This window comes from Terrapene carolina, unplaced genomic scaffold (assembly GCF_002925995.2).
Source record: "Terrapene carolina triunguis isolate 2854851 unplaced genomic scaffold, T_m_triunguis-2.0 Scaffold111, whole genome shotgun sequence".
NCBI lineage: Eukaryota > Metazoa > Chordata > Testudines > Emydidae > Terrapene > Terrapene triunguis.
In genome coordinates this window covers 3,265,778-3,283,200 of record NW_020664462.1, presented here as the reverse complement: position 1 = coordinate 3,283,200, position 17,423 = coordinate 3,265,778, and positions in this window count along the sequence as shown.

Here is a 17,423-nt window from a genome sequence, read left to right as displayed (position 1 = left end):
CTCTGCAAACGAGCATTTCCCCAACCAGACGTGAGGAACGTGGGAAACTCTGAACTCCGATGAACTCTCTTCTCCATTAACTTTTATAGTGGACGGTGTCCTTCATTTTTGAAAGTCGATTGAACGGCCTTGGTTAAAGAAGAAACAACCTTGAGATCGGTTGAGCTGCAAGCGGCTCCTATTGAAAACAAGAGCTCGGTCTAGCTTGCCGCAAAATTGTGGCCAGCATATATACCTATTGGAAAACAGTTGGTCTTTTAAATTGATGCTGCTTGCCTTGAAGGTGCCATGGGGAAGGTATGTTCCTCTTGGAAACGGAGACAAGAAACATGGAAAAAATAAGAAAAGAGAAAATAAAACTAATTAAACCCGAAATTAGTGGCTTTAGTCTCTCCCCGTATGGAAGCTGTTCCATATCCTTGCCCTTCTCTGAACCTTTTCCAGTTCCACTCTATCCTATTTGATACGGGGCAACCAGAACTGGACAGAGTGTTCAAGATGTGGGTGTACCATGTGTTTATATCGTGGCGTTATGATATTTTTCTGTCTTTTCGATCCCTTTTCTAATAATTCCAAACGTTCTATTCACCTTTATGGCTGCTGCTGCACATTGAGTGGATGTTTTCAGAGAACTATCCACGATAAGGCCAAGATCTCTTTCTTGAGTGGTAACAGCGAATTTCTCATCATAGATGCATAGTTGGGATTATGTTTTTCAGTGTGCATTACTTTGCACTGATCAACACTGAATGTCATGTGCCGTTTTGTCCCCCAGTCTCCCACTTTTGTGAGATTCCCCTATCACAATTCGCAATCAGCTTTGGAGTTCACTATTATGAAAAATGGTATCTTGTCTGCAAACTTTGATACTTCATTGCTCACTCCTTTTTTGAGATCATTAATGTATATGTTGAACCATAGGCACCGACTCCGTGGATACTCCGGGGCTGGAGCACCCATGGGGAAAAATTGGTGGGTGCTTAGCACCCACCGGCAGCTCCCTGCCCCATCCCCCCCCCCCAGCTTACCTCTGCCTCCGCCTCTTCCCCTGGGTGCACCGCATGCCCGCTTTTTCCCCCTGGCTGCAGGCGCTTGCGCCGTGAAACAATTGATTCGCATGGCAAGCGCTGGGAGGGAGGGGGAGGAGGGGGAATGCAGCGTGCTTGGGGAAGAGGCGGGGCCAGGGTGGGGATTTGGGGAAGGGATCCAATAGGGGCAGGGAGGGGGTGGAGTTGGGGTGGGGACTTTTGGGAAGGGGTTGGAATGGAGGCGGGGCAGGGGCAGGGAAAGGGTGGAGTTGGGGTGGGGCCAGGGGTGGGGGGGCGCGAGCACCCACCGGCACCGGGGAAAGTTGGCACCTATGTGTTGAACAGCACAGTTCCCAGTACAGATCCTTGGGGGACCCTGCTGTTTACCCATCTCCATTCTGAAAAGTGACCATTTATTCCTACCCTTTGTTGCCTATCTTTTAAGCAGTTACTGGTTCATGAGAGGATCTTTCTTCTGAGCCCATGGCTACTTAATTTCCTTAAGAGCCTTTGGTGAAGGACCTTGTCAAAGATTTTTTGAAAATCCAAGTTCACCATATCAACTGGATCACTTTTATCCACATGCTTGTTGACACCCTCAAAAAATTCTAATAGATTGGTGAGGCATGATTTCTCTTTACAATAGGCTTGTTGACTCTTCCCCAACAAATCGTGTTTATCTACATGTCTGGTAATTCTGTTCTTTAATATACCATATATACTCGTTCATTAGCCCGTTCATTTATAAGCCGACCCCCCAAGATGGTGAGGTAAAAATAGCAAAAACTGTATGACCCTTTCATAAGCCTATATTTCAGGGGTTGGCAAACTTTGGCTCCTGGCCCGTTAGGGTAAGCTGCTAGTGGGTCTGGACATTTTGTTTACCTGGAGCATTCACCGGCACGGAACCCCTCAGCTCCCAGTGTCCGCGATTTGCCGTTCCCAGCCCATGGGAGCTGTGGGAAGTGGCACATCCTAATATCCAACCTAAACCTTCACCACTGCAATTTGAGACCATTACTCCTTGTTCTGTCATCTGGTACCACTGAGAACAGTCTAGATCCATCCTCTTTGGAACCCCCTTTCAGGTAGTTGAAAGCAGCTATCAAATCCCCCCTCATTCTTCTTTTCTGCAGACTAAACAATCCCAGTTCCCTCAGACTCTCCTCATAAGTCATGTGCTCCAGCCCCCTAATCATTTTTGTTGCCCTCCGCTGGACTCTTTCCTTATTTGACCCTATGCTGTCTTTTCCATATAGGGCCACTCCCCCACCAGCGTGACCTACTCTGTCCTTCCTATGTATTTTATACCCTGGTATTACCATGTGCCATTGATTGTCATCATTCCACCAAGTTTCCATGATGCCTAATATAGCAATATCTTCATTTAACACCAGGCTCTCTAGTTCACGCATCTTAGTATTTAGACTTCTAGCATTTGTATATAAGCACCAGTGTATTTTGTCAATATTCAGTTGCTTGGATGGGAGAGGGAAGAAAACTGTTGACTAAATGAAGCTACGGGGTAAGCAGAATGTACTAATTACTCATCTGGAATATAGCCAGACCATTGGGGTTAACACCTTTATGCCTGTGAAAATTGGCACGGAATCCTTAATGGCCAGAAGTGGTGAGGACTTTGACATTACATTTTATTTGAAAGATACCACCTGCTCCAGCAACATGGCATCCTCTAACACTGTATGGGGCCAGATCCCGGGGAACATGACTTACAAGGAGAGGCTGAGGGAATTGGTATTATTTAGTCTGCAGAAGAGAAGAGTGAGGGGGGATTTGATAGCAGCCTTCAGCTAGGCTGTTCTGAGTGGTGGCAGATGACAGAACAAGAAGCAAGTTGCAGGGGGGGAGGTCTAGGTTGGATATTAGGAAACACTATTTCACTAGGAGGGTGGTGAAGCACTGGAATGGGTTACCTAGGGAGGTGGTGGAATCTCCATCCTTAGAGGTTTTTAAGGCTCGGCTTGACAAAGCCCTGGCTGGGATGATTTAGTTGGTGTTGGTCCTGCTTTGAGCAGGGGGTTGGACTAGATGACCTCCTGAGGTTCCTTCCAACCCTGATCTTCTATGATTCTATGATCCTCAGCTGGTGTAAATCTGCGTATCTTCGTGACCCAGACGCAGTTCATAGGGAAGATCTTCTGCTATTGAATCACCACCCCTTTCTGCAGAACTTGAGTTTTCCATAAAGATCTCCCAACCGAGTTCTGCAAAGAACTTTCCTCCCTTTAGGTGTCCGTGGCCCTGGCTTGCTCAACAAGGGATGGGTTTGAATCTCAGTTTAAAACCACAGAAACCTGATGTTCAAACAGAGCATACGGACTAAATATTTAGTGTTGATCCCACAACGCTTGGGGTCAGCCCTTGGGAGAAGAGGGAAAGTTACGTAGCCAGAGTCTCTAGTCAGCAAAATACACATGGGAGCTGATCTTGTAACAAAGGGGAGTGATTTGGAAAATTACTGAGGCATTTGAGCAGTAAGCGACGCTGCTCCTCCAGATGGTGGGAGCTGTGTTCCCTTATTGTGATTGTATTGTCGTACTGCCTAGGGGCCTCCACTGAGATCAGGACCCCATTGTACTCGGCGCGGTTCACACGCATAGGTAATGAGAGATGCCAGCTTGCATACTAGTTACATAGACAAAGGAAATACGGTCAGCTCTGATTTACAGATGAGGAACACGGGCACAGAGAGATGAAATGACCCACCCAAGTTCAAAAAGGAGACTTGCAACAAAAGCCTGCAAATGAACCCAGAATTCCTGAGTCTGATGGCAGTGCCTTAGCCACAAGTTTTCCTCTGTAGCCCTAAAGAACTCTGGCCCTTGCTTTGAAGGTGAACCCCAAAATAGGGGCAGCCAGTGCCTACCTTGAACGTCCTGCCCTAGAGAAAAGAACTCCTGGCTTTCTTCAATCATAAATGCTTCTTGTCTCCGTCTTGGACTAATTGATATAGTTCCTTTAAAATCTTTACAGCTTTGGGTTTGCAAGTCAATAACATTTCCCATGCTATTCCCTGTAATAGCATAAAATATATACTTAGTAAAGGGAATATCTAGGGAGAATCGTGGTAAAGCTAATTGCCAAGGCATCTGTAAAGGGTTTAATGGTGACCCTTGTATAATGGCGTCACTGTTGCTGACTTTGGGAATTTGTTCCACATTTTCCACACCCCCTCTATAAAGAAATCCATCCCAAATATTTTATTCGCTGCTTTGCCTCCAGCCCATGTCCTCTTTTTATTCAAATCTGCTGTAGAGAGTGTAGACCATAAGTAGTTGATTTACTCTGCCTAAATCTGTTAAGGTTCAGGCTTTGCACAAAGGTTTTTTTTTTCCCCCAAGCAAATAAAGGGTTAATATTTGTGTTGATTGCACATAGGTTAGTTAGAACACTAACGGATCAGCCAAGTATTGTGTGAGAGCAGACAAAAGGTGATGCGCTGTTGCAACTAGTGTTCTAGCCAACACCTGCTTTGTGAATAAGTATGGACACCAGTCACCTTATACTGCTTCTGCAAAAAAAGGTGAGAAATTATGCATAAAATTAAACACCTGCACATTTCATACCGATTTTAAAGTCTGAAACTGAGCACCCACTGCACGGGTTCCCCAAATTCAGCAACTACCTGCACATACATACATCAATCCATCCTGCTCCCCCATCACTCTTATGTCTCCCCACAGGCCACGGCCCTGGCCTCTAAGCTCAGGGTACACAGAGCACCCTATCAGACAGCTAGAAGGGCCCACAGCCTGTAGTGGGGTCAGTTACAGTGCAATCAACATCCGTTTAGCCCTTGGCTTGCCTTCTGCAATGGACAACAAAGGTGCCAGTTACTGCACTGAAGTCTCCTCCTCCTTATTTTAAATAGGTCACTGATTAGCCATCAGGGGCTAACGACTTTTGGTTACTGCTCTCCTTAACTAGCTTCAAACCAGTGACCTCCCTGTCACCTCCTTCTCTTGGTGCCAACCCCCCGAGGCCTGCAGTAGTTGCCTTCCCTTGAGCTTCTGCCATCAATAAGAGCTTATCCTCATCTCATTCATGTCACGGATGAGGAACTGAGGCCCAGATCCTCAAAGGTGTTTAGAATCCTAGCAGCATAGAAATGTCAGAGGAAAGGTTGAACAAAAAGGTTCCATTTTTCATTTTGAAATGGCTTTTCGAAACAAAATCCCTTTGTTTTGATACAAAACTATTTTAAAGCGTTTTTAAAAGGTTGAAATCAGAGCAAAGGGGTTTGGTTTTATTAAAATGAAATGTTTCAATTGATGCAAAATGAATTTTTTGAGGCATTTTGCGCCAGGGGAAATTTTTGTAAAGTTTTGATTTTCCTTCCATTTCTGAACAAAAAAAAGATTTCAGCACTGTGGACTTCCACAGGAAGTGCAAAATGCAGGTTCCACCCCGCTTTACCCAGAAGCTCCCTCAGAGAATCGTGTCTGGCTTGTCTTTTTGACTGAGAACAACAATAAGAGGATGCTGAGCAGTTAGGGCTGATCATGAGAGAAGCTCAGGACTGACAGGAAATGATGGCTAATGGAAAAGTGAATTTTCAGTGGAATGAACATTTTCACTGAAAGTGTTTGTTTCCCTTGAAAATTTTCGATTTTCCACAAGAAAACAAACAAACAAAATCAGAAAAAAACCCAAAACAAACAGTTTGGGCAAAAATGTTTTTATTTTGGGGGTTTTCAACAAAAAAGTTGATGGCTTCTGTGGAAAAATCCCCATCATTTTCCAACCAGCTCTATCTGCAGCTCCCAATTGGACCCCGTTCCCCACACATTTAAGGGCCAGGCTCCATTTTGGGGACTGTAGATCTGAACCTCCTTTTGAGGCCCACCCATTGAACTGTTGTGCCCTCTAGCATTGGTACATTCATGTCATGAGGGTGTTCATACTCAGGTTAATTGCCCTGGGAGCCAAAACAAGTATTTCTCTGCTGCTGAGGTGAGAATAGGGTGACCAGACAGCAAGTGTGAAAAATCAGGACGGGGGTAGGGAGTAATAGGAGCCTATATAAGAAAAAGACCCAAAAATCAGGACTGTCCCTATAAAATTGGGACATCTGGTCACCCTGGGTGAGAATGACCAATAAAACCTGGTGAAAGGGCCGTCCCGTTGCACTGTTGAGAAGACACTTGCTTTGCGATTGACTCAGTGGATTTTTGGTTACAATGAATATCACACTACCCTCCTGTTGGTAGCGATGAAATGACTCCCAGGTCACTAATCTGCTGCTCTCAATTGCTGCCAACTGCTTAGGGATTCCCATCTCCTGCCCTCCACCGCTCACCCCCTTGTTTGCTGGCCTCTAAGAAACCCCTGCTTCTAGAGGTGCCAATGTTTTTCCAAACCTGTTCGGCTCCTCTCCAGAAATAACTTTCCTATGTTTTTTAAACAGTTACCGGGGCCTAAAAGTAGTTCATGTGCACAGAATTCCCCCGCCCCCCAATGATCTATTAAAAGGCAGCTTTCGCCAATAGCAAGAACCCATTCAGAGGTGTGAGAGATTTGGGATTTAATATTTAACTGTAAAATAAATATCCTGCCAATTTATAGAGTGGGATTCAAATGAACCATGACTTTTTCTGACTGAGCCTGTTTCCTCCAATCGATTGAGCTGGAGAAGGGGATTGTGGGGGGGTGGGGGAGGGTCGGACGAAGTGGGTATTCAGCCACGAAAGCTTATGCGCCCATACTTCTGTTAGTCTATAAGGTACCACAGGACTCTTTGTCGCCATATGCATATGTACATTTTATGCACAATATCCCAGGCTTTTTTGCTGCACCAGTGCAGAGGGGGCTTGTTCATAAAACATAGCTGAAGGGTAGAATATTAGTTGCAACAATGTCTCGTCTTTTGTATGTTCCTAGGTGTTTACAGCTGACTGGACCACTGGGTTTTCAAGCTAAACCAGGTGCAATGGGCTCAAATTGCGGCTTTTTTTATTTGATGGAATAAACTATTGCCTTAAACACTTACCTACTAGCAGGAGGTTGGATGGATAGTTCAGTGGTTAAGGAATTGGTTTGGGATTTAGAAGAGCCAGGTACAATTCAGTGTTCTCTTACGGAGTTTCTGAAAGATCTTCATCTTTTCTGTGCCTTGATTTCCCTTCTGTGACCCAAGACATTAGCATTGTCCTACCTCACAAGGGTGTTGGCAGGCTAACTATATTAAAGATTGTGAGGTGTTCAGATACCATGGTGCCTGGGGCCATATCTAAGAAAGATAGCTAACCCATTTATTTAGACGTGTCTTTCTCATGGTCTACCCTCTGCAGTGTAATTTTAAATCAGGAGGTCATACAGGAAACAGGCCATCTGGGATGAGTTCCTTTCAAGGGGGATTGTGAAATGTGGAACAGACTTCCCAAGTCGGGTGATGGGTAGCAGATTGAAACTGACCTGTAATAGGCAAGGAGACAGTGATGGATATGGAATAACTGCTCCTTTTGGCACTGGTCAGTCAAATTCAGAAGGAGGAGAGAATGCCACGTCCACCCACTACCAGTCCATTTGAAATCTGCCGTTTGCTGCCCTCCCAGTGTCAGCAATGCACTCCTGGCTTACGGCTCACAGTCCTGAGGTCTGGAGATGGGAGTATTTATGGAAAGAGGTGAGCTTTGGATTTCACATCTGCAAGAGTTTGGGGTTGGGGCAGGGGACGTGAATTTCTCGTGGTTTTTTAATTTTGCCTTTTACAACATATTTTCCCCTCTTTTGACATCATGGTTATATAGATGAGAAAAAAGTAACCAGCAGTTAGATATTTACCCTCAAACCACTAAATCCAAGCAGTGGAAATCTATTCGGTCGTTTCGGTGCACACAGGAAAGCTATTGATGAAAGTTATTCCTTGGTTTCACTGCTGTAACGTGGGAGCATGTGTTACAGCTTTGAGGTTCCCTGTGGACGGTCCCTTAGCAATTTTAATCCTGAATGTGGTCCGTCGCAACGGGATTATATTTATAATGCCTCAGAGCCCAACCTTTGGCTGCCTGTCCCTGCTTTTCATCTTCTCCTTGTCTCTTCGATTAGCGTGGCTCAGCGGGATGGACGTAGCTCCATGAGTCCCAGGTCACCTAGGGCCAATCCAAATCAATGGAAGTATATGGAGTCATGGTCTGACACAGTCCAACCTGGGCCAGGTGACCCAACGGTGCCGGGACCGGGAAGGTGGTGGGGTGGGGGTGGCCCCTGCCTTTGCACTGTAACTAAACCCAACAGTCTGGAGTGGGGAGCTAGGCCAGCCCCATAGGAGCTGCTGTGGGGTGATTGTGGGGCAGGCTCACTGTCCAACCACCACTCGGGCCTCTCCTCCCCCTTGGGGCAGGATCTGACACTTCTTCCTTTGCCCCCCACTTTAAATGGTGCTTCACAGCCCCTGAATGGGAGGCTTTCCATTGACTTTGATGAGCTTTGGTTCAGATGCTCACAGCAAAGAGGGCTGTTACTGAACACGCCATTCATGTCACAACCTCTTTTTGCAGCCATTGGGCATAAAACAACAACAACAAAAACTCTTCCATTGGCAAGAGTTCCTTTTCCTGGCATCTTTATTTCAAGAGGGAGCCGTGGTTGCAGCCCAATGTGCCCAAGAGGATTTGAAGAACAAAATCCCCAACAGCTGAACTTTAAAAATGTCCCCCCCCAGAAACTCCCAACTCTGTGTGCAGGAGATGAGAAAGGGAATGAACTTAATTCCCATGTGTCTTGGCTGCAAGGCGGTACTGTACCTAGTTGAGGTCTGAGGTCACCTCATTTTGGGACCTCTATCTGCAAGGTGCTAAGCACATTCAACTTTCATAGTCCAAATCCAATATTATTAAATGATAAAAAAAAGATTTAAAAAAGAATACCACGTCGAGCTGAAACTGCAGTGGGACTACAAAATGCTCAGGGCTGAGTGTGGCCAGGACAAATGAGAATTACAGACCGACTCATGCAAAAAAGTGCCATAGGGCCATGGTTTTGCCAGTGTGTTTAAAATATTCATCTTGATCGCTATTGATATATACTCCTTAGATCATGTCACTAGACATCAATAGACTAAATAGCGCCTGCTTACACCTGCCATTGGGCCAATATGGAACAGCTTTCATACAAGGAGAGATTAAAAAGACAGGGAGCGGTCAGTTTAGAAAAGAGACAACTAAGGAGGGATATGACAGAGGTCTATAATTCATGACTGGCGTGGAGAAAGTAAATAAGGAAGTGTTATTTACTCCTTCTCATCACACAAGAACTAGGGGTCACCCAATGAAATGAATAGGCAGCAGGTTTAAAACAAAGATAGGGAAGTACTTCTTCACACAACACACAGTCAACCTGTGGAACTCATTGCCAGGGGATGTTGTGAAGGCCACAAGTATAACTGGGCTCAAAAAAGAACTAGATAAGTTCATGGAGGATAGGTCCATCAATGGCTATTAGCCAAGACAGTCAGGGATGCAACCCCATGCTGTGTTCCTAAACTTCCAACTGCCAGAAGCTGGAACTGGACGACAGGGGATGGATCACTTGATAAATTGCCCTGTTCTGTTTATTCCCTGGCCATTGTTGTAAGACACTGAGCTAGATGGACTAATGGTCTGACCCAGTATGGCCGTTCTTATGTTTTCATGCTTATGTTTTGATTATTAATATTATTATTATTATTATTATTATTAAAATTAACACCTAGAGGCCCTGTAAGCGTCCGGACTCACCCCTGCGGAACTTCCTGCTGGTCGTCTGTGGGAATTAGCTCATCCCAGCTCCAGAGCGCCCTCTGCAGGCCGGTGATCCACCTTACCGCTGCTGGCCCCCATGTCCCAGGCCCTTTCACTGGGTTTCTGCCCCCCTTGCAGAACCCTTCAGTCTCAGGGTCTCCCCCTCCCAGGGGAACCCCCCACCCACTAGCCCCACTTCGCCTCAGTCTTGGCTACTGCCGGTCATCACTTAGCCCCCGTTCACTGGGGCAGACTGCAGTGTATCAGCCACTCATCACCGGCAAAGGGGTTTGAACCTGCTGCCTCTGCCTACCCGTGGGCTGCCCCTTTGCAACCCCAGTACCCAGTTGGCCTTACCCTAGGCCTGCAGCCTGGGGGGTTTCCAGGCCAGAGCTCCCCAGCGCCTCTTGCCTTCCCCCAGCCCTGCTCCACCTTAGGTACCCAGGTACACTCCCTAGCAGCCAGGCCCTTCTCCCTCTAAAGGCAGAGAGAGAGTGTTTGCTTGAGCTCCTGGCTCAAGCCTTTATAAGCCAGCTGGGCCCTAACTGGGGTGTGGCCCCACCTGAGCCTGCTTCCCACTCAGCCTGTGCTGTTCTCCTCGCCCTCCAGCCCTCTCCCTGGGCTGGTTTTAACCCTGCCAGGGCTGGAGCGGGTGACCACCCCGCTACAGGCCCCAACAGAGATCAGGGCCCAGGGACATCAATGGAAAGTCTCTCATCGACATCACTGGGATTTGGATCATGCTTCAAATAAACAGGAGACAGACCCCGGCCTCAAACTGCACGCACTGTAAAGAGAAAAATAAAGCAGTGTTAACAGTCCCATATTATAGATCACAAGCTAAATATGAGTCAACAGTGTAACGCTGTTGCAAAAAAAGCAAACATCATTCTGGGATGAATTAGCAGGAGTGTTGTACGCAAGACACAAGAAGTAATTCTTCTGCTCTATTCCGTGCTGATTAGCCTTCAGTTGGAGTATTGTGTCCAGTTCTGGGTGTCACATTTCAGGAAAGATGTGGACAAATTGGAGAAAGTCCAGAGGAGAGCAACAAAAATGATTAAAGGTGTCGAAAACATGACCTCTGAGGGAAGATAGAAAAAAATTGAGTTTGTTTGGTCTGGAGAAGAGAAGACTGAGAGGGGACATAGCAGTTTTCAAGTACATAAAAGGTTGTTACAAGGAGGAGGGAGAAAAAATGTTCTCGTTAACCTGTGAGGATAGGACAAGAAGCAATGGGCTTAAATTGCAGCAAGGGCGGTTTAGGTTGGACATTAGGGAAAAGTTCCTAACTGTCAGGGTAGTTAAGCACTGGAATAAATTGCCCAAGGAGGCTGTGGAATCTCCATCCTTGGAGATTTTTAAGAGCAGGTTAGACAAACACCTGTCAGGGATGCTCTAGACAATATTTAATCCTGCCATGAGTGCAGGGGACTGGACTAGATGACCTCTCGAGGTCCCTTCCAGTCCTATGATTCTATATATGGGAAACTGAGGCGCAGGGAGATCAAGGCCACACAGAAACTCTGCACCAGAGCTAATAATTGAACCTGGATCTCCTGAGTCCCAGCCCAATGCCTTAGCTTCAAAACAATCCTCCCTTTCCTGGATGCTAGTAATGAAAATGAAGAAACTGATTGAGCGAGGCCGTCCCTAGGGACCCACTCCTGCTACATGCGGAGCGGCTCTGGAGAGTTAGTTGAGCATCTTGAGTGACCTGAGGACACTTGGCACTGCTCAGGAGGTTCTCTGTGCTTTGCAGACCCCCGTAATGTATTATTTCTGCAGAGTGACATTCACCCCTGTGCTGAGCCCCATCACAAGGTTCATGCATCACTTAAGCCCTACGTAAGGCCCACATGGTCCTTGTGGTTGGCCTCTGCTTAATTGCACCCTAAGCAGTGCAGAGTCTGCTCATTTGAGAAGCTGCTGAGTCATCACCGAAGACACAAACCCCAAATGAGTTGTGTTTTCTCGCCCTTTTTTGATTTTGCTGGTTTCCGAGGGCTCATGTGGGTGAAGGATATTTGCTGAGTGAGCCAAAGACCAGGCCTGCGGACTGGGCAAAGACCCTCCGAGAAAACATTTGTTCACCCTTAGGAAAATATTTAACTGTCCTTTCCCATCCCCGCATCCCTTCATATCTCACTGTATTGTAAGTCCTGGTAAAACGCACAGGTTATGACTTCTCTGGGAAGCCAGGACTGGGTGAGGAAACTGCCCCCCAGGAAGCAAATCCACCCAGAACGGGCAAACTGATCCATGTTTAGCACCGGTGTGGGGGCTTGGGTGTAGCCCAAAGCTGTTTTCTTTGGCAGAGTCGCTCTGTCACCAGATGCTTTCGGTCTCTCTGAGGTTTCCTTCTTCCATACGGTAGCTGGCTCTTCCTTGATATTCTAGCTCCTTTCCCACATGGGAAAACAATTCTTTGTGTATCCAGTGACAGAGGGAGAAAGAGAGAAAAATAGGACCTTTCCATAAAAAATAACCCATCTCTCCACTAAATCTCCGGAGAACTCTTCCAAGGACAGTGCCCTGAGATAGACTGGCTTTTATGAATAGCCAGTGGCTTTAAAAAAAAAAAAACTTCCAAAGCAAAACTAGCGATCCCAATTCCCCCCCCTTGCATTGCACACATCCTCCATTGAAGAAGAGAGAGACTGCTGGAGTCTACCTGACACTGGAGATGGTATTTCCTTTTCATCTTTAAGTCATACAAGGCAGACCACCCTGCAACCCAGCCAGCGTGCAACTGGGGACCTAGCCCGTGTTGTTGCTTTGCTTAAACACTGGGGCTCGGCGGAGTTCCTGCCACATCCTGCTTTGCTCTGGAGTGCTCCAGATGCCACGTCTTCCACTGGCATTGTCGCTTCCTTCCCACGCACCCTGCTTACAGGGTGACACACATTCACAAAAGTACATGGGCATATTTGCCCTTTAAATACACCCAGAAGCATGTATTCAGACACACCTGGAGACAGACACCCATGTGCACACCTGGACTCAGACACACACACACATGAATAATCACCCAGATTGTCCACAGACACCAAAATACACCTGTATGTATAAGCACACATATGCAGAGAGGTACATGCACTGTTAGAACCAGCTGCATGCAAAAACATGTGTAATTATACATACACTCAGGTAAACACAGTACCCACGCACATAGAAACACCTGCACACACCTACTTGAAACACACATACATGTGCATATGGGGGGGAGTGGATTTGTTCATGAGTAGCTGAGGTGTTTCTAAATTATAGTATCATAGATTCTGACAAGAACAGGGATTCCGTAGAAGGGAGGAGGAGCTGTAGACGGTTGGAGTTCATCTGACTCCAACCTTCAAGTCCACCTTGATTCTAACCTCCCCAAGCTGAACTGTAAGGAGGTCCAGAGCTGAGCAAAATTTTTCAGCTGAAACTTTTTGGGGGGAAGGGGAAGAGGTGCTAAAAACGTAGATTCAGTGACACCAAAACTTCTGGCAAATTCATGTCAGTTTCACTGAATTGTTTGTGTCAAAAAAAAAAAAAAAACAACACAAACTTCTGAAAAAGTCAAACTGTTTCATCTGGACATTTTTGAAAGGAAACGGTTTTTGTTTCAAAATGTCCTTCAATTTTATTTTTAAAAATTCAAAAACATTAACCAGTGGTTCAAACAAAAACAAAACATATGCTTTCGGGTCCAAGAAATGTCTCATTTCACCTTTAGAGATTTTTTTTTTGACTTTTTGATTCACTGAAAACTTTGAATATTTTTGTTTTTCACCCAAAATGATTTTCTTTCCCAATTTTTCAGAATTTCCAGCAAATTGATAAATCTGGTATTTGCACAGCTCTAATCATGAATTGTGCAGCCTGGTCAGTTACAGGATAGCAGCCTACTATTGCAGGCAGCTAGTGGAGTTACTCTTTTAGCTCACTGTGACATACCAGGGTACAATCCAGACCAGTGAAGGGTTGTATCACCCATGCCCTATAAACTGGGGTGCCTTGCAATGTTATAGCATCCAACCTGGACTTCTCAGCATCAGCCACCAGCATGCAGATCACTCTCAGATGTGTTTGTGTAACTGCAGCCTGCCAGTCACACCTTGGCTTTCACCACCCTTTGTTATACTGCAGAGTGACCCCAATATACTCCTAGTCCCGGACTTTCCCCCAGAAATGTGTGTCCCCTGTAGGCGGGAAGAAGCAAGGTGGGAGTGGGGGAAGGGGTGCAGTAGGGGCAGGACCTGGGTGGAGCCAGGGGGGAGCACTCCCCCTCCCCCGGCAGATGAGAAACTCGGCACCTATGGTTTACAATGCAGTGTCGACGTACCCTTAGACATCTTTCCAGCTTGTTTGTGTGATGGCTGTTGTCCGTGGGCTTGCATGCTTGTGTGTTCCTTCAGTGTGCGGTCCAGCCCTGCGCAGCTAGCTGGGTTAGCAGGTCTGGATCATACTACCCGGTGTTGTTAAGTACTGACGGCCGGAATGTCGTTACCTCGATAACACGGTTTAGGCGGCTCCGGCCTTCTGTCCTTGAAGCTTCAACATTATTAGTAGATAGTGCAGCACGTTCATTCACCAGACCTTGATGTTACTTATAAAGAAAGACCACAGGCACGGTTCAGTGACAAAGGCCCTCGGCCAGGTTTATTGGCATCAGTTCTGGCGCCTTGGCTCCGTGGTTACAGCTATGCTGACACACGAGAGCCCTGTGGCAAGGAACGGCTCAGCCAGAGGCGGGAACTTCCGCTGCCCCCTCGGCCAAACAAAGAATGAAGGCGAAGTATTCCGACATTTATAGGCTAAAACAAACCACTAACATACACAATTTACACCCCGCCTTACGTATATCATGACATTTGTTTGTTACCTCCCCTTGTTCCTGATGTCTTGGGCAAAACATCCCTATTCATTGTTTTGTCAAACCATCTTATCTTGTCCTAGATGGGGATATCTGAACTAGCCGGGGTATAGTTACATAAATATCTAGTGCCTAGTACACTAGCAACAACGGTGCCAAGTTCATGTACTGGATAGTGCTCCCTGGCCCAGCCTGGCCACATCTTCCAGATGCCACTGGTACCGTCGGAGACACCTGGCTTGCAGAGGGGCAGGAGCACATGTGCCGGCCCTTGGGGATGGGGGTTGGGGGCAGGACAGGGCACAGGAGCTGGGTGGGGGGCAGAGGGGCATCAGCACCCAGGGTGCCAGTCTCCAAGGAGCTGCTGTAGGAATGGCAGTAGGAACTACTCTGCTCTCAGTTGTGGCCTCTAGATGCTACTAATAAACTAATAACAACACTGTGCTTGTAGAACACCTTCCATCCATGCTAATATGTTCCTGTTTTACTGGGATGCCGTCCTGCAGCAGGCCATGGCACAAATGTTGTGTCTGCCTCAGTTTCCCTTTTCATTCCTCTCAGGACTCTGGACTCCAGTTGCTGTTGGGCTGTCTCTCATTCATAACTCTCAAGGGCAGCCCCGCCCTCTTTGTTATACAACATCAGCATGCACCTGGACTGGGACACGCATGCTGGGCCTGATTTCATTTGAGGGTCCAGTTACCCCGTTTCAGAGACATGCTAATAGGACAAGTAAAATTTACTCTGAGTTTACTAGGAACAAACAGTCCAGCAGAATGAATTTATAGTACGATGAACCGTGTTTGGAGTGAAGAGAAAACAGGAGTGAGCAGACATTATTAATTAACTATTATTATTATTATTTAATTTTGGTGTTGTGGTACGAACCAGGAGCCCCAGTGATGGCCTAGGCCTCCATTGTGATAGGTGCTGTACATTTTTATTGCTATTAGGTGTATTATGGTAGCACCTGGGAGACTCAGTTATGGCCCAGGCCCTCATTGTGTTAGCTGTGGTATATTTTAATTGCTATTACATGTTTTACGGTAAAATCTGGGACCCTCAGTCATGAACCAGGACCCCATTGTGCTATTAGGTGACGGTAATTGACCACTGGAACAAACCGTCAATGATCATGGTGGATTCTCCATCACTGGCAATTTTTTAATTTGAGATTGGATGTTTCTCTAAAAGCTCTGCTCTAGGAATTGTGTTGGGGCAGTTCTCTGGCCTGGGTTATGCAGGAGGTCAGCCTAGAGGATCACAGTGGTCCCTTCTGGCCTTGGGAGCGATGAATCTGCTCAGACTTGAACCAGTGCAGTCCAACCAGTTTAATTAGGAAGAGCTTGGTTCTGTAGTGTAGATGCCGCTATAGGGCTAGATTGCAGCTAGCTGGAACAGGTGCATGAAGGTTGGTGAGGAAAAGGATTCGAGAACTTTATTCAATTGTGGACCTGCTCTGGGACTAGTTGCATCCCCAGTCCTTGTGCTCGTTGTGGGCAAGGCCTGGATGAGCCCAGTGATAAATGGCACTAGCCTTCCTGAAAGGGGCTGGCAGAGGACAAGAGAGGTGAAGATGGGGGGATATGGCCACTGTGGCCAATGTGCCTCCCAGCCTGGGTTGACGTTCTGCACTACCTCTGCTAGAACTAGTGCAGACCTTGGCGTGGGCTAGCCACCTGAGTACAAGCCCATCTGGCTCCCTGGGGCCGTACTTGGGTGGCTAGTGCAGGTCTGTCTATCTGCGCTGGGAGGCGTGTTCCCAGATGCAGTGTAGACATACTACATGGGGCAGGATCTATGGAGGTCTGGTAGAGACATCCACAGTGAAAAATGGGGGATAAATTTGTTATTGGAGGGTTATTTGACCATTTATTTCTGATTAACAAAACAATGCTCTCTATGCAAAAAAATAAATAGACACAAATCAGACGTCAAGAATTATAACATTAAAAAACCAGTTGGAGAACACTTCAACCTCCCTGGTCACTCAATTACAGACCTAAAAGTCGCAATTCTCCAACAAAAAAACTTCAAAAACAGACTCCAACAAGAAACTGCAGAATTAGAATTAATTTGCAAACTGGACACTATTAAATTAGGCTTGAATAAAGACTGGGAGTGGATGGGTCATTACACAAAGTAAAAACTATTTCCCCATGCTAATTTTTCCCCTACTGTTACTCACATCTTCTTGTCAACTGTTGGAAATGGGCCATCCTGATTATCACTACAAAAGTTTTTTTTCCCCTCCTGCTGATAATAGCCCACCTTAATTGATTACCCTCGTTACAGCTGAGATGGCAACACCCATTTTTTCAGGTTCTCTGTGTATGTATGTATATTATATATATATATCTTCCTACTGTATTTTCCACTGCATGCATCTGATGAAGTGAGTTTTAACCCACAAAAGCTTACGCTCAAATAAATTTGTTAGTCTCTAAGGTGCCACAAGGACTCCTCGTTCTTTTTGCTGATACAGACTAACACGGCTACCACTCTGTGCTCCATATGTTTCCATAACTTTCTTCACCTGCTGAGTATTTCACATTGAGCCTCAAGACACCCCGGGAGACAGGTAAAGATTTAACAAATCTGTGATCACCTGGTGCTTGTCCTAATGCTGCTATTCCTCAACACTTCCTGGGGATAGATGGGATGGAACACAGATTCCTTTTTTTCTCCAGTAAAGGCACTAACCACTTAGCCACACCCCTGAGCAATGCAGTTAAATGGATCTAACCCCTAGGGCCGGCTCCAGGCACCATGCAACCAAGCACATGCTTGGGG